Source organism: Antechinus flavipes, chromosome 1 (assembly GCF_016432865.1).
Source record: "Antechinus flavipes isolate AdamAnt ecotype Samford, QLD, Australia chromosome 1, AdamAnt_v2, whole genome shotgun sequence".
NCBI lineage: Eukaryota > Metazoa > Chordata > Mammalia > Dasyuromorphia > Dasyuridae > Antechinus > Antechinus flavipes.
The window spans coordinates 124,169,280-124,197,020 of NC_067398.1; the positions used below are offsets into that span (position 1 = coordinate 124,169,280).

General features: G+C 35.5%; 1 long non-coding RNA gene across 4 annotated transcripts in view; it reads left to right on the forward strand.

Moving 5' to 3' along the window:
- LOC127556804 (uncharacterized) overlaps positions 1–27,155 on the forward strand; it is a 70,776-nt gene extending 43,621 nt beyond the window's left edge. For 3 of the 4 annotated variants that reach the window (XR_007952514.1, XR_007952510.1, XR_007952512.1), the window contains exons 4-5: positions 23,348–23,401; positions 27,016–27,155. This is a non-coding gene — a long non-coding RNA (uncharacterized LOC127556804). Of the gene's footprint in view, positions 1–22,396; positions 22,624–23,347; positions 23,402–27,015 lie in introns of all 4 variants that reach the window. The other variant, XR_007952513.1, reaches the window with a different exon arrangement.
- The last annotated feature ends 586 nt before the right edge of the window (positions 27,156–27,741 follow it).

The window sequence follows — 27,741 nt, forward strand, 5'->3', positions numbered from 1 at the left end:
TGAAGCAACATTTTAAAAGTAGCTCATCCTATTAACCAATAGGATGCCTGGCTTCTATTTTGCCTATTAGCTATGAGGATGAATTGTCATTATCAGTTGCAGCAGGCAGGCTGGAGAATTTAGTTCCTGAAGAAGAAAAAGCCCAAAGTTCTCTGCTATGTTTTATTATGCATAATTGAAATTCCTCCCAGCTTTAGAAGTGTAAACTTTTCTTGATTGCACCAATATGTACTTGGAACTAAAAGATATATAGGTCAGTCAATGAAGAGCTCCCTTATGCTAAATTTAGATTTGCTTTTGATGGATTCAAAGTAAACCTGTAAAGTGGGCCTCTTTGTTTGAGCAATTCAATTTTAAACTTCAAGGTTTGCAGATGAATTTGGTTTCTCTACAGTAAATCCTTCCCCCTCCTTGAAATTTTAGCCTGGTTTGATCTCCCTGTGTCCCAACCCCATTCATGCAGTATCCAAATACCAGTGCTTTGGATGACTTCGTAGGAATATGTTTATATCTACAAAGCCACTGTGTTTTCTTCTGCTGAAGTTACTTTATTTTCATATCTCCACTGAATTTTTCCCTTTTTGGCATTTTACAATTGCTTCCTCTGGGATTTCTGTCTGGAAAAATGACAAGAATGACCCACCTAAGTCCATAAGAGAGGTTGTAAAATAAACATTATACCATGTGTGGGGTAATTTTTTTTTTTTTAACTGCAAGTGGCTGTTCTCACTTTCTGGCATTTACACACACAGCCATCTGTTTGAGGGCTGTTTGACTTGGCTCCTTTCCAGCATTTATGTAACTGGCCAATTGAGAGGAAATGACATCACCGAGTTTCCTGAAGAATATCAGCAGAGCCACAGAAACTTAGGAAACAAATTGCTCAGTAGAGAGAAAGATAGTTTTCAAATGTCCCTTTTCTTTTCCACTTATTTCATTTTTCCCCCCTTGTAATTGTTAGGAATAGCAGAGATGGGGGATTTTTTTTCTTCTAGATTTACTCTATGGGCTAATCTGTTCATACTTCACAACTCTTGAAGTTACATGGACAAAATGGAGAGCAATAGGCCATTGGTTATACCTCTACATTACCAACATGACTAATTTAAAAATGAAAAACTCAATCAATTCATCCAAATTTTATGTGAAAAGAGTCCCTGTGATGTAGTAGATAAAAAGATGGACTTGGAGTCAGGAAAACCTGCCACTGAAATCTTGTCCTCATATATTGAGTAACTCTGGACAACTCACTTAACTTTGCTGAGATTCACTTTTCTCAACTGCAAAATGGGAATAATAATTTCTATCGCACTTATTGTGAGGCTCAAATGAGATAGTGGATATAATAGATTTTGTGAACTTTGTATAAAACACTGTATAAAAGTTAGCTATTATTACTCTGACAATATCAAAATAATTGACTTTTTTTCTCTACTGCTTTATATCATGTTTTCTTTTTCCATGCAAGTACAGACATTGAGGCAAAACTAAATTAATTCTGACAAAACTCAAGATGTCCTCTTGCCTCTACTTCAAATGTCCCAGTAAGAACAGCTCATTCTGGCTTCTAAAGTATTTGTGAATTCAGGGAAGTGTGTTGTACATATGTAATATTTATTTAACTCGGAAACATAATAAAATCAAAGCTTTTTGCTGATTTTGATATTTACAGATCCTCTCCATTTAGAGTATCTCAGTGTGATACACTTTGGACATATGATTTGTTTCATCCTCTTCCAAAATGGAGCCACCTCTTACAGAAACAGAGCAGCTGTTTTCAAGGCTCACAGCTGTATGACAGAAGTATTCATTTTTGAAGGAAATTAAGAATACCCGCTGTTCAAAACTTCTCAGGGGGTTAGGGGCAGACAGAGAGTGTTCATATATATAGCACATTCTTTTGGATTAAAAAAAAAAATAATGGCTTTCTTGGATTGTTTAAATGTCCTGGCATAATTATTTAGATTTTGAAAGATAATCATAAATAGCATTTATATAGTACTTTAAATTTGTACAGTGTTTTATACAATATCTTTCATTTGTTCCTCACAACAATTCTGTGCAGAATGAGCTACTATTATACTAATTGAGGGATTGAGGAGTTAAATCACTTGCCCAGTGACACACATCCAATAAGTATTTGAAGCAGGATTGGAATTCAGATCTTCCTGTGCTCTATGACACCATGCTGCCTACCTATGTTTCTAAATGGTGCTATTGTGAGTATCCCTTGCACCAGTCTGACTCACAGCAGTACCATATATATACACAGAAAATCTTCATGAGTAATTGTGGTTAAAAAAAAAAAAAAGATCAGCCTCTGGTCATTAACTATTGGATCATGAGCCTTTCCAAACTTTAATAAGGCTGATCCTCAGGTGACAGGACACAGAAGTCATTGTCAGATCAAGACTCCAACTGTGAATAGAACCTGCCAGAGCTTGCTTGGGCTCCTCTGACTTTGAACTTTAAACAATCAGAGATGATTTTATGGTGGAGAGAGATAAGTAGTAGAGTAGGATGGGATGATTGGCTCATAAATTTAGAATTGAAGTGGAGAGCAGAGATCATCTACTCTCTCACTTTAAATATGAAGAAGTAGAGAAGAGGTGACTTAGAGTCCCAGATTTAGCAACTAATGGAACATTAGCACAGGTAGAGTCCCTAATACTTATCATCAGTAGTATCCCACCTCTCATGTATAGATAATATAATGTTATAAAATAATACCAAACAATATGACATAATATAATATAATATATAGTATAACACAATATTATATGTGATATATGATACAATGTAATATAGCATATTGCATATATAGTATGATATAATAAATACATTTCACAACATATCACATAATAATATATAACAAAGCATTAATATAATATATACATACATATATATAGTGTTACTACTTTCTCTCCTCTTTTCTTTTTAAAAATAAATTTTATTTTTTCGTTAACCATCATATTTTAATAAAAATAATTATTAATTTATCAAATCACACCACTAATTATAAATTGATTATTTTGGACACTTATTTTAAAATTTGGAGGGATTCCAAATTCTTTCCCTCTTTCTATCCCCTTCCCCAGCCATTATCTTACTGCTTTCTTAACTGCAGCTTAGCTTTTGACCTCATCACTCATCTGAAACTATTCTTTGAAAAGTTATTAGGTTTCTTAACTGCTAAATCTACTGTACTTTTCTCAGTCCTCATGTTTCTATATCTCTGATATTGTTGATCACCCTTTTCCCTTGGTGCTCCATTTTCCCTGGGTTTTATAACACTGATCTTGTCTGGTTCTCCACCCATCTATCTGATTGGCTCTTCCTCCAGGTTATATCTTTAAGAGTCTCTCAAGTGGTGAGGGACACGCTTCTCTTTTTCTTTAATACTAATGGCTGGATGATTTTTATCAGCTTCCATGGATTCAATTATCATTTCTATGCTGATGATTCTCAGATCTGTTTATCTACCCCACTCCCTCGCCTAACTCATAGACTTGCATCTCTAAGGATCAATTACATATCTCAAACTCAATGTCCTAGAGACATTTTTAAATCAACATATCTAAAACTGAGCTTATTTTCTTTCCCTCAAATCCTTCCCTCTTTATAATTTCCCTATTCCTGTTAAGAACATCTGTCTAGTCATCCAGGCCTACAAACTAGGTGTCATTTCAGGGTCTTTATTCTCTCTCATGCTTCCCAACCCCATCCTTGATTCCTTTCCAAATGTTGCCAAAATCTGGCAATTGTATCTTTGTAAAAACTCTGTCTCTCATGTATATTTCTTTTCTTTGCCACTGCCCTGGTGAGGTCTTTATCACCTCATACCTGGAAGTGATATTTTACAATAACCTATAGCTTGGTCCGCTGGACTTAAATTTCTCCCTATTCTAGTTCATTTTCCACTTAGTTAGCAAAATGATCTTCCTAAAAATTCTGACCACATTTCCAGTCTTTAATTTTGTAAAGAATAGTAACTATCTTTCACTATGGGGATCAAATATAAAATTCTATTTAGCTTTTAACCTAGCACCCTCATATCTTTTTAATTTTCCATCTTACTTCCATCTATGTACTCTACAAGCCAATGATGTTGACTTCCTTGCACTTCATCACACAAGACAATCCTTATCCCAACTCTCCATTTTCCCTGGCTCTCTCCAAGGTCTGGAATTCTTCTCTTCTTCATTACTGTCTCCTAGAATCCCTGGCTTCCTTCATGACTCATACCAATTTTTTTTTTTTTTTTTTTTTGGCAATTTCTCCCTCTCTTCCCAGTCTTTCTAAATTGTCTTTCTTTTGAGACTACCTTCAGTTTATTCTGCATATATCCTATTTGTGCATAGTTGTTTGTATTTGGTGTCTTCTGTTAGACTGTGAGCTGCTTGAAGGCAGGGAGTATTTTTATTTTTCTTTGTACCTTCAGTGCTTAGCACAATGACAGGAACATAGTTGCTTATGAACTTAATAACAGCCAATGAATTGGTATTTCTCCATGTGGAAAGACAATTATTTACTGAATTGCCATCAAAAATGGAATTTTCCTAAAGCTTTTTGGTATTGTTTAGAAATCCCCTTCTCATCTTCTCTTTTACTGCCAACATTCCCACCTACTTAGTGCACTTAGAAGGCTAGGCATAAAATAACACAATGATGTGGACTAAGAATTTTTAGAGAGAGAATATGGCAGCATGGAGAATGTGTTGAAATAGACAATATAAAGAAAATGACAGAAAGTAGAATATATATACTCTCTGAAGAAAGAGTTATTTTCATTTATTAGTTTCTTACTACTTTGCACAGGGCTTGACACATAGACACCTCTATGATCGTTAACCTGGTTTGATGATAAAGAATGGGGAAGTAAAATGAAGAAAGATTTGATGCAGAATAACTTGACAGATTTTAGGGCAATGGGTAGGTATCTAGAGGAAGGTGAGAGTATTATTTGTACCTTGAATTAATTCTGCTGTTGGACTTAAAGGGAAAGATTTAACTTCCAACATAAATTCCAATGTAGTTTTATGCTCGTTTGCAGCTCTATTTTTGAAGACTATTGAAATCAGGTCAATGAGAAGACAGGCTGAAGAATACTTAGGTTTTGTGATGTCAGGACAAACTAAATGATTGCAAATGTTGTGACACGGGTACCTGCTAGTGACTGCTGGAGGTCTAACTCAGATCTGTAGCATGTGAAATGATGATGATGATGATGATGATGATAATGATGATGATTATACAAGGAGATTGAGAGGAAGTTGCTGTTCTTTCACCTCTCTCCTGAGAGACAGTTGCATTGTCTGATTTCTCTCCTCTTTCCACTGCATCCAATTTATTTCATTCTCAGTCCAGAAGCAAACTGTATCAGTAAAGGCTGCTTTGCAACTCCTTCAGATGATTGAAGCTGTATTCAAACTCTTGAAGATGATTCTAAGTCCAATGCTTTATTCATTGCTCTTGCAATATATTCCAAACACAGAATTTATTGAGGAATAGGGCAGCTAGGTGACAAAATGAATAAAGCAAAAGCAAGAGCAAAAAGAAAAAAAAAGTTGTCTGAATTTTTTTTAAAACAAAGGAATTTTGTAAAATTTCTGGTAAGAAGAAAATGGTTAAAGAAAACATAGCACAATAATGTAAATTTATATTATGACATAAGATAGAAGAATTAAATAAGAAAATCTTTGAAAACCTTCCTAGAATGATGCACAATAAAAACAGCAGGGTCAGAAGGACCAGAGTCCTTGGTTTGATCATAGTAGAGGAAAAGTGATTGGGAATGAAGGAACGATGTCCTGATGGAGATATAAGGGCAATCAAAAAGTTAATAGAACATTTTGTCCATTGAAAATTATTTATGGAAACATAAGTAATTACAAGAGAAGTCAAATTGGATTTTAATATTAAATTTGTAATGAATTATTAAACAAACCAATCAACCATTTTTTTATGATGACACAAAACCCAATATAATTTATGTTTTTTAAATGGAATATATTATTACATTTGAATTGACTGGCAAAGGGACATCATTATCCTCATTGTTTGTGTGTTTATGCCCATGAGAATAAATTGGGATGTTTCCACTGATTTTATTATGATCTAGTTATTGATGTAGGGGAAAGAACACTGGATTTGGAGTCAGAGGAACTGATTTCTAATCCTGGATCCATTTGATTTTGATTTGCAGTTGAATGGACAATTTATAAAATTAATACTATGATTATACATATTAATACTATATGTGTAGTTGAAGAAAGAAATGGCAAACCACTGAAATATTTTTGCCAAGAAACCTCTATATGGAATCACAGAGTCAGAAATGCCTGAAATAACTAAGCAACAAAAATATTTATAGTGACAGGTCTATCACAGGTTCCAGTGATAAAAAATCCACTGCTTGTTTATTGAAGCAGCCAACTCTATATTTAAACAGTTCTAATTATTAGGAACTATTTTCTTTTGCCAAGCTTAAATTTGTCTCTCTAACTTTTCTTTGAAATGTTCGTCATATAGTTATACATAATAATAATTCATACCCACATGGTACTTTCAATTCTATAAATGATCTTGTGAACTAGAAAATTCTAGCATTATCTTCAAATAGATAATAAACTCTTTGAGGACAGAAATATTTTCATTTTTGTCCTGTGTCTCAGTGCCTTGCACAAAGTAGGAACTTACTAAATACTGGCTGATTGAATGGTATTTTCATTTAGCACTTAACACAGTACAGTGGCACATAGTAGGCACTGAATAATGGCTTAATAATGTTTACTAATGAAGAGGTTGGGGAACAATGTAGCTTAGTGCAAAGAGCATAACAGCATTGGAGTTGCAGAGTCTACATTCACTAAACTCAGGCCTGTCACTTAATGAGTACATGATCTTGATCAATCCATCAATCAATAAGTATTTATTAAGCATTTTCTCTATGTTAGGGACTTGAGCTGAATTTTAAAGGGAGCTGGGCAATCTAAGAAGTGTAGATAAGGCTGACCTTCATTATAAGATAGGACATAGAGGTAGAATATTGTATGTAAAGCAATTATGGAGGGAAAAAGGAAATTTGGCTAGATTATAGTATGTGAAGGACAGGTATTAAAGTTTAATAAGACTGGAAGGACAAGTTGGAAACAAATTGCAAAAAGCCATAAAGAACAAAATAAAGTTTACATTTGACCATAGAGGTAATAAGGATACAAGTCACATCACCCTTTTAGGTTTCAATTTCAGGAGGAAAATGAAGGAATTGCATTGTGTCAGACACCTGGCCCTAAGACTGCTTGTGACCTGCAACACTATCCAGTATGGCTTGAACAAAATTAAATTATAATTGGGAAATATTTAACAAAATTAAAAAAAAACATAGATAATGTTATTTTGTGCTGACTTAAGTCAATATATGGTCCTTATAGATCCTTTTATATGGTTTTATTGGCTCTCTCTTCTATTTCAGTTTAATATCATTAGACTAGATGACCACTAAGTTTCATCCAATGGAAGGTCCATGGTCCTATGGAATAGAGATTCAGAAAGACTAAGCAACTTGTCTGTGTTTGCCTCTACTTTATGGGCCAGAACTCTGTACTTAAAACAAGCATTCTTACAAGGTGCTAATTCATGGGAATTGATGAGACAATAGTTATCTAGTTTAGCATAGTGATTAATAGTTCTCTAGTTTGGTACATGTACTTAGTACTTAATATAGTTTTCCAAGTTCAGTATGATTGATTTAATCTTACAACAAATAATGGTTTCCTAGTGATATAATGATTGGTTTATACTCAGTGAAGAGCATATAAGTTGAGATAAACTCAGCCAAGGGAAGCAGAGACAGATTCATTCTATTGTTCTTCTTTATGATGGTTGGAGGCTGAAGCACACCATTGTGGTGGCCTATCCTCCTGCATTTTTTCCACTGAAACCAAGTTCTGTCTGAAGACCATGAGAAAGTTAGCTGAGCACCAGGCAAAGGAGACGATAAAGACTTTTGGACTTCAATACCTGGCTATTCTCATGGTGATTAATCTGCTGAAAGGAAGGCTGTTCTAAGACCTCCAGAAAACCAAATAAGAACATTGCATTTTGGCATCCAAATGTGGGGCTAAGGATCTACATCTGTGACCCAGAAATTAGGGTGAGTACAAAAACAGATAAGAAGGAAACTTTGTTAAGGGCTAAAGTAGTGTTTCAGCTGAAATGGGACAAATGTTTAGAAAGGAGCCTTTTCCACCCCAAGGAAAATGTGTTGAAAGCATGGCTAGATTGATAAAAAACCAAGATTTGATTGTAACTTGGATGCAGATTGTTGAACTCTTCTAAATATTAAAACACATATCTCCTTGGTTCTCTAAGGAAAAAGAATTGCATCCAGATGAGTAGAAATTAGTAGGAAAGCAACTATGTGAATATAACAATGATTACGGCCTTGACTCAATTCCTAAAGAAACGCTTTATACATATAATTTAATACAATTGGCTTTAGGACATTATATAAATTATAGAATAAGGAAAAAGAAGAAAGTACAGGACGGGGAGGATACTGACAAACTATGTGAAAAAGATGAAGAATTAGACAAGACAGGAGTTAAGTACAATTCTGATGAAATTAAGGAATGTGATGCTTCACAGCAGGAGCCATTAGGGCATTCCCCAACCCCTGATCTACCCCCCTCAATTAACTCTTCATGGGTGAAGGGAGAAGGAGGAGAGGAAGGGACAGTAACACAATTAGTACCACCTATGAAGCAGCCTATGACACAATTACAAAATGCACTAGGTAAAGTTAAAAAAGGACAGGATATATCTGATTTACAAATAAATGCATACTCTTTTATTGAGGAATTTGATTATTCAGGTCAATCCAGAAGAAGATATATTTCTTTTGATCTGAAAACTATCAAAGATTTAAAAAAAGGTTTGCATTCTTTATGGGGCTACATTATCTTATGTTAGGATAGTATCAGAGAATTTAACTTATGAAATTTTACCCCTAGAGATTGGAAATCTATGTTTAGAACCTGGACAAAACTTGTTGTGGCTTTCGGAGAATAGTGAACTATGTAGGATACAGGCCCAATGAAACAGGAAAACTGGAGTTAATATACAAATCACCTTTGACCAACTAGCAGGTAAAGGTCAGTATGGAGACACTTCAGTACAGATTAATTACCCTTTGATAACCTATGAGCAAATTGCTTCTGCTGCTATCAAAGCATGGGAGTCCTTCCCAGGAAAAGAAGGCGGGGAAGCCTTCACGAAAATAGAGCAAGTTCTAAATGAACTTTTTGCTGATTTTGTGGGATGTCTACAGGCAGCTGTCAGATGAACTATTGGTGAGAATGCACCTACAGGAATAATGATCAAACCACTTGCTAAAGAAAATGCTAATGAGATTTATAGAAGAATTATATGGGGACTACACAAAGATGCTCCTTTACAGAAGATCATAAGATGCTGTGCCACAGTAGGCACAAATATCTTTTATACCCAGGCTATGATGCAGAACATGGGAAGACAGGGTCCCTCTTGGCAAGGGACTTCCAGAGAGACTCATCAGTGCTTTCAGTGTGGTAAACTAGGGCATCTGAAAGCTCAATGTAGGCAAAGAGATAGTGAGAGGACAGGGTAAGAGAAGACCCAAAACCCTATGTTCAAAATGCAATAAGGGCTTCCATTGGGCCTCAGAATGTAGATTGATCCAGGGAAATGAGAGGTGGGGACCAGTTCCAAGATTCCAAACAAAAAACAGGTGGGCATGATGGCAGCTGAGTTTACACCCAGAGAATCTTTAGAAGTTCAATACTCTGAATTGATCAGTCAGCCAAAAAGCAATCAGATGGGAGAAAGGGATTACAATTGGGCAGAATACAGGCTTTTTAACCCAACAGAAGGTTAGTGTCCAGTGCAAGTAGCATTGGATTCCCTGAGATGAAAAATTGTTGATAAGACTATTGCAGGACTTCAAAACTTGCAGGAATCATTGGATTCCCAGATAGATGAAATAATGGACAATAGATTGGTTTTGGACTATTTCTAGAACTTATGGACATGTATAATTCCTCATGTTGATTCATGTTGTTTGTTTGTAATACCTCCCATGTTGATGGAAACATGTATATCTGTTTCAAGTGAGACCCTTCAGAAACCTGCTAATCTAGTTTGATTCCCCATTTGCCTTTGGTTTTCATCTTCTTTCCTGAGACGTCAGGGAGGGGGTGATCACCTCCTTTTTTTGTGTTTTCATCCTTTTTTTTGAGGAGTCAGGGAAAGCATGATCACCTTCTTTTGGGGTTCTCACCTTCCTGAGAAGTCAGGGAGGGCACCACCACCTATGTTCTAAAACAAAAGAAAGCAGGAGATGTTATGGGCCAGAACTCTGTACTTAAAACAAGGATTCTTACAAGGTGCTAATTCAGTGGAATTGGTGAGACAAAGATTATCTAGTTTAGCATGGTGATTAATAGTTCTCCAATTCATTCTCTCCCAGGAGAGCCATCTAGAGCCTGACTAAAGATGGAATGAATGTGTCTCTGGGTCCCTTCTGAGTCTGTCTCTGTCTCTGACTCTGAGTCCCCACTTATATGCTCTACACTGGATCATTATATCACTAGGAAACCATTATTTGTTGTAAGATTAAATTAATCATACTGAACTTAGAGAACTATATTAAGTACTAAGTACATGTACTGAATTAGAGAACTATTAATCTTACTTAGCTTCTCTACTGAAACCAAGACTCTGGAAGGCCTCTAAGAAAGCTAGCCTGGGTCCCTGGCAAGGAAACTAGAATTGTGAAGAAGAAAATAAAGACTTTGGACTTTAACACCTGGCTATTCTTGCGGTGATTACTCAACTGAAAAGAAAGCTGCTCCAAGACCTCCAGAAAACCAAACAAGAACCTTCCACCCATAAAATGAGCTGGAGTAGAAAATGGCAAACCACTCCAATATCTTTGCCAAAAAAATTCCAACATGGGGTCATAAAGAGTTGGAGATAACTGAAATGATTGAATAAACAACATCATATACTCCAATCCCTTAATTTTATAATTGAGTGAACTGAGGCCCAGAGAGATCAAGTATCTGAAATTTTAGGAAATGACAGGATTTTTTGTTATGGAAATGATCCAAAACTGTGCTTTTATCTGGGTAGGTGATTCTGGATGGAAAACCTCTTTGAACTTGATGCTGGTTAGCAACTTGTCTGAAGGAAAGGTCCCCAAAGAATAAGTTGAATCCCTGAGAGGTTAGTGAGTCACCTAAGGTAGCATAGCTAGTGTGGATGAGACATAGATCTAAAATTCATACCTTTTTGGATCCCAAGTCTAGTTCTCTATATCTATTATATGCCTCATAGAAATGGACCAGGAGAAAACTAGGAGATGAAAAATCAGGAAGAAGCAAAACAGGAAGGAAATGAAGAGAGAGGCAGAGAAAAATCTATGAAGAGAATGAAAAAAGATGGAGAACCATGTGGGTAGGGGGGTGGGGGATGTGATTCTCAGAAATGTAAAGCTCTTCAATAAGAAAGCAATAGTGAGTGCCTATTGCTGTTTCTGAAGTAAGTTTTATTCCTTTTTAATATAATTAAAAGATCTGAGGCATAGAGTTGGAAGGAAGCTTAGAAATTACTCATTTTGTAGATGTAGAAATTGAGGTCAAGAAAGGTTCAGTTAGTCAGTCAACAAGCATTTATTAAATTCTCATGTTGTGTGAAAGCACTGTGTTGAGCACTGGATTATAGTCCCTGCCCTCAAAGAGATCACATTTTATGGAGGAGACATAAAAAATAACTATAACTCTCTGTCTTTTTGTCTGTCTGTCTCACTTTCTCTCTCTCTCTCTCTCTCTACCTTTGTCTCTCCTTCTTTGAGACAGATTGTATAAATGAGAGTGGATGGAAAATACTAGAAGTGGTAGAAGAGGTTGGGGAAGACCTCTTCCAGAAGATTGGATTTGTGTAGTGACTTACCTGAAATTATACTGTTAGGAAGTGATAGAATCTGGATTAGACCCAAACCTATTGACACTAGATCTAGTATCCCTCCCTCTGTCACAGGATAGATCATTTCTCTTCCTCCATACCTTCAACGACAACATGCCCTTTTCTTTCTCTTAGGCACATCATTTTTGGCCATTTAAGTGTGCCCCATAACTTTCTTGATCATATTTTGAACATAATGATATAAAGTAGGTGGGTAGGAATCTGTAAATTAAAAAAAAAAAAAGAAGAACAGGAATGAAACTGAGGACCATTCACTCAGGCATGACTTCTTGTTATCTTGCCATTCATTTGATGGAGTGGGGTGTTTCTGACATGTTAGCACTTAACTGCTCTGTGGGAGAGATTTTAATCTAGCCTGCTTGTAAACCAACCTCCTCTCCTCTCCGTTCCCCCCTTCCCCCTTATTATGCTTCTATAAGAGAAGGAACAAAGAAAAGTATCTGATTAAAAAAAGGAGTTATTGCTACAATGGGAAACAAATACTAGTTAGCTGGACATAAGCCAGCTCATTTTGCTGAAAATAAATGAAGAAAATATACAGACTACTCAATACTTAGGTATCAGAAGGAATAGAAAGTTTGTGCTCATGAATCTTTCTACTATGTGATAATTAGAAAAATATCTATTTTAAAATGCCTTTGTGAGAGCATAGATCAAGTGAATAAGAGGGCTTAGGTCCTGCTCTGAAAAAAGAACATTTATTCTAACCCTTTTGTTTTACAAACCAAAAACTGAGGCCATAAAGATCAAATAACTTGCCTCTGATCACATACCTAGTAAGTATCAGTACAGCAAATTACTTTCTAAGTATACCTTGGTAGTATTAGAGAGCAGTAGGGTCAAACTCAATTAGAAATGGGCTGCTAATCTATGTATAAGGATCTCTTGGTTATTATCTTGACTTGGAAAATCATACATTAACATTATCTATATTCTATTGTATGTTCATTTATTTTGTTAAATGTTTCCCAGTTATAATTTAATTTGTTTTAGAATGCTGCAGGCACATGGACTGTTTTTGCCACTTCTGTCATTAAGGATCATTGATTTATAGCTACAGAAAGAACCTCAGAGGCTGTTTAGTCTAACTCTCTCTTACTACAAATGAGGAAACTGAAGATCAGCTATTAAGTAAATTGTCTAAAATCACACAAATAGTAAGTATTATAATTGGAGTTTGAACAGAGATTGTTCAACTCCAAATCCTGTGCTCTTTTGATTGTGCCTTGACTAAAACTATAATCAATAAATAAAATAGATGCATTTCTTTACAGTAGCAATTTGTACTTCATACTATATTTTTCCAAACATTTCTGTTATATATGTAGAAATGTATTTGCAAGAGGGGAAAGACTCAAAAGCAAATAATGGGAGATGTCAGTAAAAGCAAGTAATAATAATAATAATAATAATAAAGATTGCTCTAGAAGCTGTGCAGAAGGAGAGAAGGCTCACAAAGGAAACTAACTGTGACAGACAGGAACACAGTTGTCATTCAGGTGACCAAACAAAATATCCTAGAAATTTGAGAAAGGAAGTCAGGGATAATAAAAAGAGCACTGAATGGGGAGTCAAGAAGCTGGGTTCCAGTCATGCTCTTCTGTTTTATCTCTTGTGTAACTCAGGCAAATCATTTCATAGAGCATCAGCCTTCTCTTCTGTAAAAGAACCCAGAGGAGAGAATTTCTAAGAAACTTTAACTTTCAGGGTCTATGTCTGTGTGGAAGAGGAAGGGAAGGAGGGATGAGGGGGAAAAGAGAGAGAGAGAGAGAGAGAGAGAGAGAGAGAGAGAGAGAGAGAGAGAGAGAGAGAGAGAGGAGAGAAATATCTCCTCTGTCTGTCTCTATTTCTACATATCTCTGCATCTTTCTGTATCTTTCTTTCTTAATATTCATTTTACTTCCAAGATAAATTTTACTTTTCCCATCTGCCTGTAAGCAGTAACTTTCAGGCAAAATTAGGTCTTATTTATATGATGATTAAAAATCCATGGCTTGGATTCCTTTTTTCCACTTATTCTTTTTCAATTGCTTAATTCACATTGCTTTGATCACTTGCAGATAGCGCAGAAAAATACAGCTTTGCTTCTCATCATCCTTTTTTCCTCCCCCTCTTCTTTACAAATGGAAGAGAATGTGAATCTCAACATCGACTTCAGCTCTCAGGGTCTTGCTGCTCTATGCAGTTTTCTTGTTGAATTACGTCAATCTTCTTTCTAAGATTATAATTCAAAGATTCGAGTCTTGTAAAATGTAAACTTAGGAAAAATGGATGACAAGCAGGATCCATATTTTACCAACTCTAGAGGAGGGACATTCCACGTGCTAAATTCTTTTGGATTATCACCAGGTGATAATCGCTGGGACTATTTGGGAAGAGAACTAACTCTTCCAGGCTCTTGGAGCCATAATATCATTAAGTGCCAGGAATAATACTCAGGAAGTGACAGGAAAGAAGGAAGTCACTTCTAGTTTCTAACTCTTCCTTTCAGAGAGAAACTTGCTCACTTGGCAGGATCAGACTGAAAGGAAGGAACAGATACTGGGTAAAATAAAGAGAAGCCTATTTTGAAACTTTTGAAGAAAATGATACATTGAGCTTCCTAGAAGGAAGAGACCAGGCTGAAAGAATACACTTCAGGGTTTCTATGACCATTTTAAGTCAACCTTCAATTAAAAATAAATGTAGAAAATGGTTTTAAAATGACTTCCTGAAAAAAAAAAGTGCTCTCTAGCTTTTCTCTGTTTATCTGGTGGGATTTATTTTTTCCCTTCTGACTGTACAGTTATAATTAGACTACAAAGTAAAATAGGCTTCAGAAACATTAATGATAGAATGAGTCCTGAGCTTATTTGAGTCATGCCATGGCTATCCTTCTCCTCCCCTTCCCTTCTCCCTGGGGAAAAAAAAAAAAGACATTTCCTGGGCATTGGGAACAATAGCTTTCTTTAATTAAATGTAGAGTCCCCTGCCAAGAGCAAATCCACACTCTATTTCAGCAGGTGAAAATGCTAATGTCAGGGCTGTGTTTTATCCAAAACAGTCATTCCAGGGGCCATTTTTGCATCTGTGGCATGTTTATGTTCTCATTTCCCTGGCAGCTTGAGAGAGATGGAGTACAGTAGGCAACTGGGCATTGATGGTCAGGAAGATAGGGTGCAGCCTCAACAAGCAAAATGGAGTCCTCTGATCAATCACTGTGCTGCATTATTTTGTGACATATAGTGTTCTGCATCCCTAAACTTGTCTGTTTATTTCCATGTCTAAGTCCATATTCACATCCCACAGACACCTAGTCACATATAACTTAAATTGTCAATCAAACCATCTGGAAGTCAGGTTCTAATCCATGTAAATCAGTTAGTGAGGACTGTCAGCCTAGGAGAAAGGGGCAATATATTCCTCTCTCTCTCTCTCTCTCTCTCTCTCTCTCTCTCTCTCTCTCTCTCTCTCTGTATGTGTGTGTGTGTGTGTGTGTGTGTGTGTGTGTGTGTGTATGTTTCTACTGAGCACAAGGGGAGCAGAAGTTATTGATCTAGGCTTTCCAGGGTGGGTTTGAGCCAAAGGAAGTAAAAGGCTTTATCTGTGTGTCTAGTGAGACTTAAAGGGAGATAAGAATGGGATTATGGTATCTGACACCAGACTCCTTAATGTTTGTGTCCCAACTTAAGTCATTTGTTCACAGTTTGTGCGCCAAGACCTTGGTTTCCATGCCATGTGCCATACAGACTTGTTCTTCCCCAAACAGGAAGTGACATTTTAAGTAATTACAGATTTACAGTGACTACAGGGCTGATCCCAGCTCATTGTCCTAGCTTTCCTGTCTCAGGCTGGAGGAAGTGGTGAGGAGAGAAAGGGTGGGGAATGTGGGCTGTTACAATGATCTGTCAAAGAGAATGCTGCTCACTTTGCCTTAGTGTGAGAGTGATGAAATTGCATTTAAACACTTGCCAACAGCTCTAGTGAAAATATTTGACATCTCACCTATATCAACAAGCAGGAGTTAAAGGTTAAATCACACACAACTTGAGCACTGGGGAAAAGGATATGTTTATGTCATCAAATTTCTTTGTACCAGAGAGGAACTGTATCAACATCCAGACAGGTTCCTACAGTAGAAAGACTATTGTCACATAGGCTGATGAACAGTTCATGTATTTGTGATTAAAAGAAAAAAGAAAATTCATCACCAAGCTTTTACATTTTGTGCCCAATATCACATATTCTTCTGAAGTTTGGTTTACATGCTTCCAAATTATTTGGCAAATGGATTGAATTCCCCCCCCCCCCACACCCTTTTCATTCTTGTTTGACATCATAGGCTAGTTCTAAGAGACATTTTTAAAATTGGAAGTCTAACTGGGGATTGGCAGTTTTTCCTTTTTTTTTGCTAATTCTCTGAACCTATTATTATCCTGAGGAGGGCCCCAATTAGGACTAGAACAATATTGGATATTTAAGCTGTGTACATAGTAGACATTCAGGAAATATTTGTTGAAGATTAAAAGGAAGGAGGGAAAGAAGGGAGGGAGGAAGGAAGGAAGGAAAGAAGAAGGAAGGAAGGAAGGAAGACAAGAGGAGAGGAACAGAGGATAAGAGAATGAATAAAGGCCTTCCTTGCAAGGGAAGAAGTATATCTGAGGAATTATATTAATGTTTGAGGAAAAGGGAGAAAAATATTCAAATAAAGAGTGAAATCAGACTGAGAGGCCATTAGATGCAATAGTGAATGAAGCACTTCAGTGGGTGAGATATCCAGTACTTTTCAGGAGAAAAAAAGGGAAGAAGATCTTAAACAAGATCTCAGTTTATAGATTATGGCAAAGAGAATGAATAATAAACAATGTGACTATGACTCAAAAAAAATGAATATTATGTCCTTATAAATATCTTTGAGACTTGACAAGATTAGACTCATGATTGTAGGCTGATATATACAATGGTATGGTATACCTTGTTTAAAATATATGCCTGTCGTATGTTTGGGTGGTGGTAGGGGAGATAGAGTAGCATTTTTTTCCCTAAGAGGTTGCCTACCTGTAGGAAAATTCGAAGCTATAACACTGGTGGAGAATTGTTGGGTAAGGGTAAAAAGGAGAGAGGAAGAAATAAAATTAATTAGGACTTAGAAAATAATGTTTTTCCATTATAGATCACAGAACTGGCATAAAGGCAAGATATTAAAGTGATGGGGAGATTCAGTAATGCAGACACTGGCTGGAATTCTAATTCCAGTAAAAGCTATGCATTTAACAAATTCTTGACTTGTTTTACTGACAATTTTTTTTTCTTTGAAGACTTAGGAGACAAAAAAGAGGAATTCTTTGCATTAAGTGCAATAAGAAGAAAGAACTGGCTGCTGATGTGGAAGTGGTCAAAATCTTTCAGGGAAATGATTACATTATCTAAGAACCACAGAGAGAATTTTAAACATATTGAACTATATCATACGTGCTAGTCCTTGTTAGCTCCAAGACTTTGGGTAGATCATTCAACATTGCTGAGCCCCAATTTCTTTGTCTGTATGTTAAGGGAAATGATGCTAGTTCTGTTGTTGTTAAGTCATTTTAGTTGTGTGCAACTCTATACTACCTCATTTGGGGTTTGTTGACAGAGATACTGGAGTGATTTGCCATTTCCTTCTCCAGATTATTTTACAGATGAAGAAACTGAGGCAACAGGGTTAAGTATCTTACCCAGGGTCACACAGCTAATAAGAACCTGAGGTCAGATTTGAAATCTTGAAGATGAGTCCTCCTGACTTCGAACCTGACACTCTCTCTACTGCGTTGACTACCAGCAGGCCCCTCTATTATTGCCATAGTTAAGATATATATATGCCTTCTGTAATAGCGTAATAAATTTAATCATAGAAGACCCAAACTATTTAATCATATCAATCAATAAAAAGTTGGCTAAGTGGGGCAGCTAGTTGATGTAGTAGATAGAGCACCTGAGTTCAAATCTGGTCTCAGACACTTAACTCTTCCTAGCTGTGTGACCCTGGGCAAGTCACTTAACCCCAATTGCCTCAGGGGGAAAAAAAGGAAAGAAAAAGAAAAAAACATTCCAGAAGCAGTCAGTGGATTGGTAATTGAATTGAGTAGTGAAGAACTTATGAGAGTCCCCCCTCCCAAGGGGAGGTGTGGAAGAGGGAAAGGGAGAGAGAATCTCACCTCATTCACTTACCTCTGCATATGCATTGATCAGAAGATAACCTTGTAAACTTTAAAAGTTAGCAGTGTCTTTGGGAGAATGTCAGGCACTCAGGAGGACCTGAGTTCAAATTCAAATTCAGATATTCACTAGATGTATGACCCTGAGCAAGTCATTTTAACTGTTTACCTTCGTTTCTCATCTGTAAAAAATGAGCTGGAAAAGAAAATTCCAAACCACTCCCAGATCTTTGCCAATAAAACCTCAAATGAGGTCATGAAGATTTGGACATGAAGTGGGTATGGTGGTGATCAATCAGCAGATTCTACATGGGGATCTGAGAGAAAGACAAATTCAAGACTCAAGAAAGACATAAGTTCTAAGAACATCATATTAGTTAAATACAATAGAAACTTAATGAATTTCCCCAACATTTTCCCCAAAGGAAGAAAATGAGTATAAGTTTTCCTTTTGGACACATGTGTATTCTAAATTTCAACCCATTTTCCCCAGACAGCTTGTGCATGAAAAGAGATAACATGCCCCTAATTTTAGGGAATGTTTCTGTTATAACTATACTTGTTCTACCTGTTTTGGAAAATATCCTTTTTAAATTTAATTAAATTTAGCTCATAATCAGTGGGAAAAACACTGGGGTCTCTTGACTGATAATGCTATAAACCTGTCCCTGGTTAATCCTTGGAATGTTGAAGGGAATAGTAGTCAGCCATCCTCTAGAGATGTTGTGAATTCAGGTTAAGGGAGATATATTTGGAAAGAGGATATATAATAGGATGGATATATATATATATATATATGCACATATATATATATATATATGTCTCTGTGTTTGTGTGGTATTCATTATATATGTATATACATATATCTATATATATATATCTACATATATATAGATATATTATATGTTTAAGGATAGATATCATCTTAAGGCCAGAGATCTTAAAAAGCCAAGGCTTGTTGGCTTGTTGACAGATGAAGTTAAAGTGGGTGTCTGATATTGGGTTTTCTCTTTCTTTCTTTCTCTCTTTCTCTCTCTCTTGTTCTTTCTTTCTTTCTTTCTTTCATTTATTTTTTTCCTGAGGCAATTGGGGTTAAGTGACTTGCCCAGGGTCACACAGCTAGGAAGTATTAAGTGTCTCTGAAGTCAAACTCAGGTCCTCCTGACTTCAGGGTTGGTACTCTATCCACTGTGCCACCTAGCTGCCCCAGGTTTTCTATTTCTTTATGAATTTTACTTATTCATACAATTCTCATTCCTTCTTCTTCCCCGCTAATGAAGAAGAAGAAATAGGAATTGTATGAATAAGTTAAATAACAAACTTTCCATAGAGAGTGCAACTCTGATGAGCTGGCTATATTATTCAAATGCCAGAATAAAAAATAAATTTCAATAATATAATGACTTGGTAGCAATCTTCCCTGTCAGACTATACAAAGCACTTTGTTTTATAATTATCTGAAGGTAACTGTATTATATAATGTTAAGCACATTTATTATCTGTCTTAGTATCTCAATGACCTCTTAAATTGTAAGTTCCATTAAATCAGAAATAGTATTTTATTTAAACTTTGTATCTTTCCTTTGACTAGTGACAAGTTTGCTGGATGAATGAATAGCAAATTAACTTGATGAAGAACCTGCTTACTTTAAAGAGAGCAATATGATGAACTCAGATTTTAAGCATGTGTACAAAAACAAAATAACATAGGACAAACCCCAAGAGAGCTTTGCAGCATTCAATGAAAAGCTATATTTGGGTCTATATTATATTACTTTATTATGATCTTCAAAACATTTAGATCCTAGAAAATGTCAAGTATTTCTCCTGATAGTCTGAGGAATATCATAATTTTTTAGAAACAGAGTAAATGGAGTACAGTTTGACATGTACTGATGACTACCATAGACATCAGCAGTAAAAGTTAGATTTAAAATTGTTCAGACAGAGGTCCTCATTATCCATGTCAAAATAGAGAAGTAGAGAATCAGTTCCAACTATAGACTCTACTTACACATTTATTACAATTTTAATTTTTGGAAGTTTTAAAATGCTGCAGCAAGACTAACTAGGCAGATAAAATAAATCAGGTTTATGATCACAGCAGGTACCACAATGGAAATGTCATCAGAGCTGCTGGATTCTTTGTTTCAGCAGGTGCTAATTTTTAGATAATGATAATACCACAATTATTTGTTTCCTTGTGTCATTCTCCTTTGATGCTAAAAGTATAATAACTTAATCCACAAACATTCATTAAGTACCTAATACAGGCAAAGCCCTGAGTTAGGTGCTAAGGACAAAAAAAATAGCAGGATGATAACTCTGATGTAATAGAATCCAAAAAGCACCATACAAATCTAATATGTCAATGCCAGGGCTCTCAAAGACAAGGCAGAGTTTATTTATTTTCTTTAATCTTCAATAGGTCCATATTTGTTTTGAAGTGGGTCTTCTTTCAACTGTTACTGTCCCTCCAAAACTTTTCATCATGTAGGAATTTTGTCCATGTCTTTCTGTAAAATTTTTATAGAGGATTCTCCCTAATGTGTAACATCAGGAGTTGGAAAGAATAATTAAGATATAGCTTTATTAGGGCAGTAGAAAAGAGCAGGAAGAAACAGAAGAAGAAAGGAAAGGAAGGTGGAAAGAAGAGAGAAGGAAATGAAGGAAGGAAAGAAAGAAGAAAGAGATGAAGGGAAGAAGAATGAGAGAAGAAGGGTTGGGACTCAATCTGTTTAAAGACTTGCAGACAGATGAAGTTAAAGCTGGTATCTGAGGTTGGGTTTTCTATTTCTTTCTTTCTTTTCTTTTCTTTCTTTCTTTCTTTTTTTTTTTTTTGCTGAGGCAATTGGGGTTAAGTGACCTGCCCAGGGTCACACAGGTAGGAAGTGTTAAGTGTCTGAACCCATATTTGAACTCAGCTCTTCCTGAGTTCAGGGCTGGTGCTCTATCCACTGTGCCACCTCGCTGCCCTGGGTTTTCTATTTCTTTATGAATTTCACTAATTTATACAATTCTCATTCCTTCTTCTTCCCTGATAATGAAGAAGGAATAAGAATTGTATGAATAAGCTAAATAGTATTCAAACTCTATTGTAGAGAGTGCAAATCTGATGACCTGATCATGTTGTTCAAATGCCAAATGTGTGTTTACCTAAAAGACTATTTTATGAAGAACTCATACAAGGCAAGTGCTCAAATAGAGATCAGAAGAAATGATGCACGGACATGTTCAAAGTCTCTCTGAAGAACTTTGGAATCAATTGTGAGACATGGGAGACAATGGCTCAAGACCACTGAGCATGGCATGTTCACGTCAAAGAAGGCATTATGCTCCATTAGCAAAGCAGAATTGCAGTAGCTTAAAAGATATGAGATATACTGAAAAGATGTGAGTAAAACAAATTTAGAAACAGCTCTTCAAATATTCATATGGATTATTTGTATCTGATCTGTTGCAGAACCTTTCGATTCTATGTTGATTTGGTCAGCCACAGTTAGACACCATATCTTGACCAAGACATGGTGTGATTTTGTTCTTCTCTGAAGGGCAACATCCAGAGAGAATATAAAAGAGAATATAGCTTTTTTAAGGAGAAGGATTGCTTCCTTTTTTTTTTTTTTTTTTTGGTTTGTTTTTGAATTCTCAGTGCTTAGCACTAGATACGTGCATAATAAATTCTTAAATTTTTCCTGCTTATTGTGTCCTTCCATTTCTAATAACAAAATAAAAAAGAAAATTTAAGAGAAAGAATATGAATCAAAGTCCTTATAAGAAGCATGCTTCATTCTCTGTTCACCATTACTTTTCTATTTTGTTATATTTTTATTTATCTATTTATTTTTTAATATAGTGCTAACCTCAAAAATTACTATGTTCCATCTATCCATGGAACACACCATGTTCATTTTCCCTACTCTGTGCCTTTGTTCATGGTTTTACTCCTACTTAGAATGCCTTCTTTTCCCCATTGTACTTTCTCCCACCCACTCACCCCCCAGTGCCTTTGCATTGGTTGCTCCTTATGCCTAGAATGCTCTGCCTTCTTACCTTTGCCTCCTATAATCTCTGGTTTACCCTAAAATTCAACTTAAATGTCACCTTCTGTAGAAGACATCTCCCAGAACTTGTACTTAAATTCATAACCAATTAAAATAATGTTCCTTCTCCAATGTTCTCTTTGTCTTCCTCAGAAAAAGATACAGTATTCCAGACCACCCCTGACTCTAAAAGGAAAACCCTGGGAATTATTAGAGAGTTATCTTCTCTCTCAGGACCTCTACAATTCACAGAATTTATGACATCAGTGAAAAACCCACAGGATCTGGGTTTGCTCTTCCATGCAATGATTCAAAATATCCCCTTTCTCCTAGCTGCTCTAAGTAAATCTTGGTTTGCTAAAAGCAAAGATCTGTTAAAGGTAAAAGTCCAAGTGTGCAATCCAATTATTTGGCTCTTTATTACTCAATTAATTATCTTCATTGTGGAGTCAATGGGCCAATGCATATATTTATCTAATTATTTAGGAAATATCATTCATGCCCAGTCTCATCAAAGTAATCTCACAAAATGTCCTTATTACTATTTCCATAAACTATGTCCATTCAATTTATCTTTTCTGCCTGATGTACTCTAGTCAGCCAGTATTTAAATTATGTGGGATTTTATCTCATTGAACATATATACCAGCCACATTTAGACACATTATGTTTACATATTATACATACATACATACATATATATATATATATATATTTAAAAGAAACATAAGAAAGTCTTTATTAACTGGGTAGAATATCTGTGAATGATTTATGGATTATTATGAACAATAATTGACCAGGAGAGGAAGGTGTAGAAAGCTTGTGTTGTATCAGTGGAGAAAGTAACTGCTAATGAGATCATAGATAACATCAATATATCTTAAGCATGTTGTAATAGTCCTGATAAATGAATCAACCTGCTTTGAATGTGTTTTTTCCTCCTGTTTTGATGCATTAATAATTATAACAACAATTATTATTAATAATAAAGACTATCATTTATAAAGAGCCTACTGTGTGTCAGGCATGTGCTTTACAAATATTATTTCATCCAATCCTTACAATAACCCTTTGAGGTAAGTGCTGTTATTATTCCCATTTTAGAATTGAAGAAATGGAAAGCAGAGGCTAAATGACTTGACCAAGATCACACAGCTAGTATTTGAAGCTAGATTTAAATTTATATATCCCTGACTTCAAGCCTAGAGCTCTGTTTACTATATTACCTCACTGCCTTTAAATAACAACAACAATAACAGTAATATCTGACATTCATATAAAACTTTAAGGTTTAGAATGTTTATATTTAGGATATTTGGAAATATCCTATTTGATTCTCTTAACAACACTGATGGATTATTATTATTATTTACTTTTTTTTAGTAATAAGGATATTGAATTTGAGAAAGATTAACCAGCTTGTCCAGAGTTACCCAGCCAGCCAAGACTCTGCCATAGTTATTTCTTACTACAACTTCAGTCACTGAATCACAATGCAATGCTGTCTTTCATATGAACTTGTCTCTTGTTTTTGTCTTAATTGTTATCTATTTAATTCTCTGGGGTGTCTGTTCACCATATTTAAGGACAAAGATTGTCCTATATCGTGCAGTAAACAACATGTCCTGATACATATAGAGGATGGATATTGCTGTCATTTAAAAAAAAAAAAAAAACAATTCTTTGAAAAGTTTTCCAAGTGTATCTAGTATTGTTATCACTTCAACTCTTTCTCAGCTCAAATACTGACTTCCTTCCTTCCTGTTAAGACAATTTAGTCTCCTCACAGTTATTGTACTTCTAAAACTTTAATCTCTTGGCTAGTATTTACTTAGCATTGCAAGTCAGGAGGAAAGAAATAAGGAAAGTCCCTCAAATGCGAGCTAAGTCTATTGGAAGAGGAGGTTGGGGGCAGTGAAGGAATAAAAGTCAAGTTAATATTTCTCATTTTTCTGCATCTTCACTAGAAGATTCTGACTTAGACTGGAGCCTTGCTTTCTGTTTCCCACACTTAGTCTTGAAAATAATTTACACTTGACTAGCAACAGGAAAGGGTAAGAATCATAGCCTTTCAAATATAACCTCTAAGTGACCTTACAGATAATTTGTGTTGTTGAATCGTTTCAGTTATGTCTGATTTTTGTGACCCCATTTTGGGCTTTTCTTGGCAAAGATACTAGAATGGTTTGCCATTTCCTTCTCCAGTTCATTTTACAGGTAAGGAAACTGAGACAAAGAGGCTTAAATGACTTGTCCAGGGTCACACACCAGATTTGAATTCAAGGAGATGTGTTCTGGCTCCAAGTCTGGCACTCTATCCACTTTGCCACCTTGCTGCCTAAAGATCATGTTGTATAACATTAGTTTTACAGATGGGGAAATTAAGACCCAGAAAGAAGAAAACACATCCCCAAATCACATTGTTGGCTAGGGATTGGAGCAGGACCAGAGCTCATTTTATCTGGCCTTCATTTCCATGAGTTTTTTTTTAAACTACATCACTCTTTGGGTCTGAAAAAATCTCTAGCCTTTCTAAAGGATGAAGTCTAAAAGACAAAAAAAAAAAAAAAAGGCTCCTTAATTGGGGATATTTGTTAGCATAAAAGTTTTTTTTTTTTTCAATCATTTGTACTTTAGACATAATCTGCAAACATCATTCATTTACCATTGCTCTTCTGTGTATTAAGTCTTATTTATTGTTTGTTCTTAGTTTGGTGTTTTTTAGTGTTTTATGGAATGTCAAAGCTTGAAAAGGCCTTGGAGATTATTTCCCCACCCCACCATTTTACAAAGGAGGAAACTGGGCCTCCGTTCAGTCTTGCTCAAGGTCACATAGTTCCTTTGTGACAGAATGAGGACGTGAACCCAGTAATGAGGGAATTTGGGTTCCTTTTTTTCTGTCAGGGCAATTCTGCAATTTGGAAGCTGGAGAGAGGGACACTCCTATGGGGTTTGCGATTCCTCAGCTCATCTCATTTGTACTGTGTTTTTAGAAAATGTGAGGAGAAAAAAATCTGTATAAACCTGACTTAGGGTTCACAGGCTTGTTTGACTTAAGTAAGACCTGAGTAAGGCTAGAGCAGCAGGTTAGGGTAACTTGTATGCTGTGATTTAATGGCTCCAGAAAAGTGTGCAGACCCTAGAACTGGACCTTCCTTGTTGCAGGTACTTCTATTATCCAGATAATAGGATTATAGACTCACAGTTGGAAAGATCCTTATAGTGGCGAAAACAGAGGTAACTGGCCATTATTAAGTGTCTGAGGCAGTATTTGAACCCAATCAAAGTTCTATATCCAATGTAATATGCTACCTTACTGTATCAGTGAGGCAACTTATTTAAAATGTAAGAGATGAGATGACCTTTGAGAATTGCATAATTTAAAAAAGTATCGTTTTAATGCTAATCTGTGGCTAAATATCTCTGAACATAGCTAGACTTGTCCTTGGAAAAGAGATGGCATATCACTAGACTCGCAAGGTCTCTTGGTCAGAGAAAAATTCCTCTTTCTCTTGATATTTGAAATTCTATAATCAAAAGTTCATCATTTAAACCAAAGGCAGAATTTCACAAATGGCTCTTGGAGTGAGAATGTCAAAACTATTTGGAAGGGTGGGATGTGGGCAAAGCTAGGACCAATAGGATTGGCTATTTTTAGCTTCAGCTCCAGCTTAAATCCATCTACTTTTTTCCTGAATAAAATTAACGATCAAATCAAATGATCAAAGTCAACAAAATAAAAAATAACAGTGAATTCATTCTAACTGACTATGAATGAAAAACAGTAATTATTTAATATAGTATATATAAATGAGGTCAAATGAGTTGGTGTGTGAACTGTGAACAGTACCTTTTGAATATGAAGCATGTCAACTTGAAGCTAAATAATCTTTATATATAAGTTAGGGGAAAAACCCATAAGCCATAAAATTGAGCCTCTGGTACTTACTATCTGTTCAATTTTTGGCAAGTCACTCAACAACCCAAAGCCCCGGTTTCCCCGGCTATAAAATAAAGTGAGATAGACTAGCTAGCTTATGATTTCCCTTATAGTTTTGGATATGTGATTCTTTATTTCTGTGGCTCTTTATTACTCAATTAATTATCTTCATTGTGGAGTCAATGGGCCAATGCATATATTTACCTAATTATTTAGGAGATATCATTCATGCCCAATCTCATCAAAATAATCTCACAAAATGGCTTTATTACTATTTCCATAAACTATGTCATTCAATTTATCTTTTCTGCCTGATGTACACTAGTCAGCTAGTATTTAAACTATATGGGATTTTATCTCATTGAACATATATACCAGCCACATTTAGACACATTATGTTTACATATTATATATACATACATACATACATATATGTATATATTTAAAAGAAGAATAAGAAAGTCTTTATTGAACTGGGTAGAATATCTGTGAATGATTTATGGATTATTATGAACAACAATTGACCTGGAGAGGAAAGTGTTGAAAGCTTGTGTTGTATCAGTGGAGAAAGTAACTGCTAATGAGATCATAGATAACATCAATATATCTTAAGCATGTTGTAATAGTCCTGATAAATGAATCAACCTGCTTTGAATGTGTTTTTTCCTCCTGTTTTGATGCATTAATAATTATAATAACAATTATTATTAATAATAATGACTATCATTTATATAGAGCCTACCATGTGTCAGGCATGTGCTTTACAAATATTATTTCATCCAATCCTTACAATAACCCTTTAAGATAAGTGCTGTTATTATTCCCATTTTAGAATTGAAGAAATGGAAAGCAGAGGCTAAATGACTTCATCAAGATCACACAGCTAGTAAGTATTTGAAACTAGATTGAAATATCCCTGACTTCAAGCCTAGAGCTCTATTTACTATATTACTTCACTGCCTTTAAATAACAACAACAATAACAGTAATATCTGTTATTCATATAACAGATTCATATAAAACTTTAAGGTTTAGAATGTTTATATGTAGGATATTTGGAAATATCCTATTTGATTCTCTTAACAACACTGATGGATTATTATTTACTTTTTTTAGTAATAAGGATACTGAATTTAAGAGAGATTAACCAGCTTGTCCAGAGTTACCCAGCCAGACAAGACTCTGCCATAGTTATTTCTTACTACAACTTCAGTCACTGAACCACAATGCAATGCTGGCTTTCATGTGAACTTGTCTCTTGTTTTTGTCTTAATTGTTGTCTATTTAATTCATAATTAACATTTATGGTGTTATGGAAACAGTTTGAGATTCTTAGCAACATTGAAGATTTCCCTCAGTATATTGGGTAGTTACTTTATAAAGGGTTTATGGAAAGACATAGCTGAGAATGAGAGTGACAAAATAGTAAAGTAGATGGAGAGTCAGCCTCAGAATGAGCAAAACCTGGAGTTGAGGCCTGGGGCTGATACAGGCTGACTCTGTAACCCAACCTTTCAATATGTCCAGGCAAGCTTTTAGGAGTATAAATTTTGGGAGAG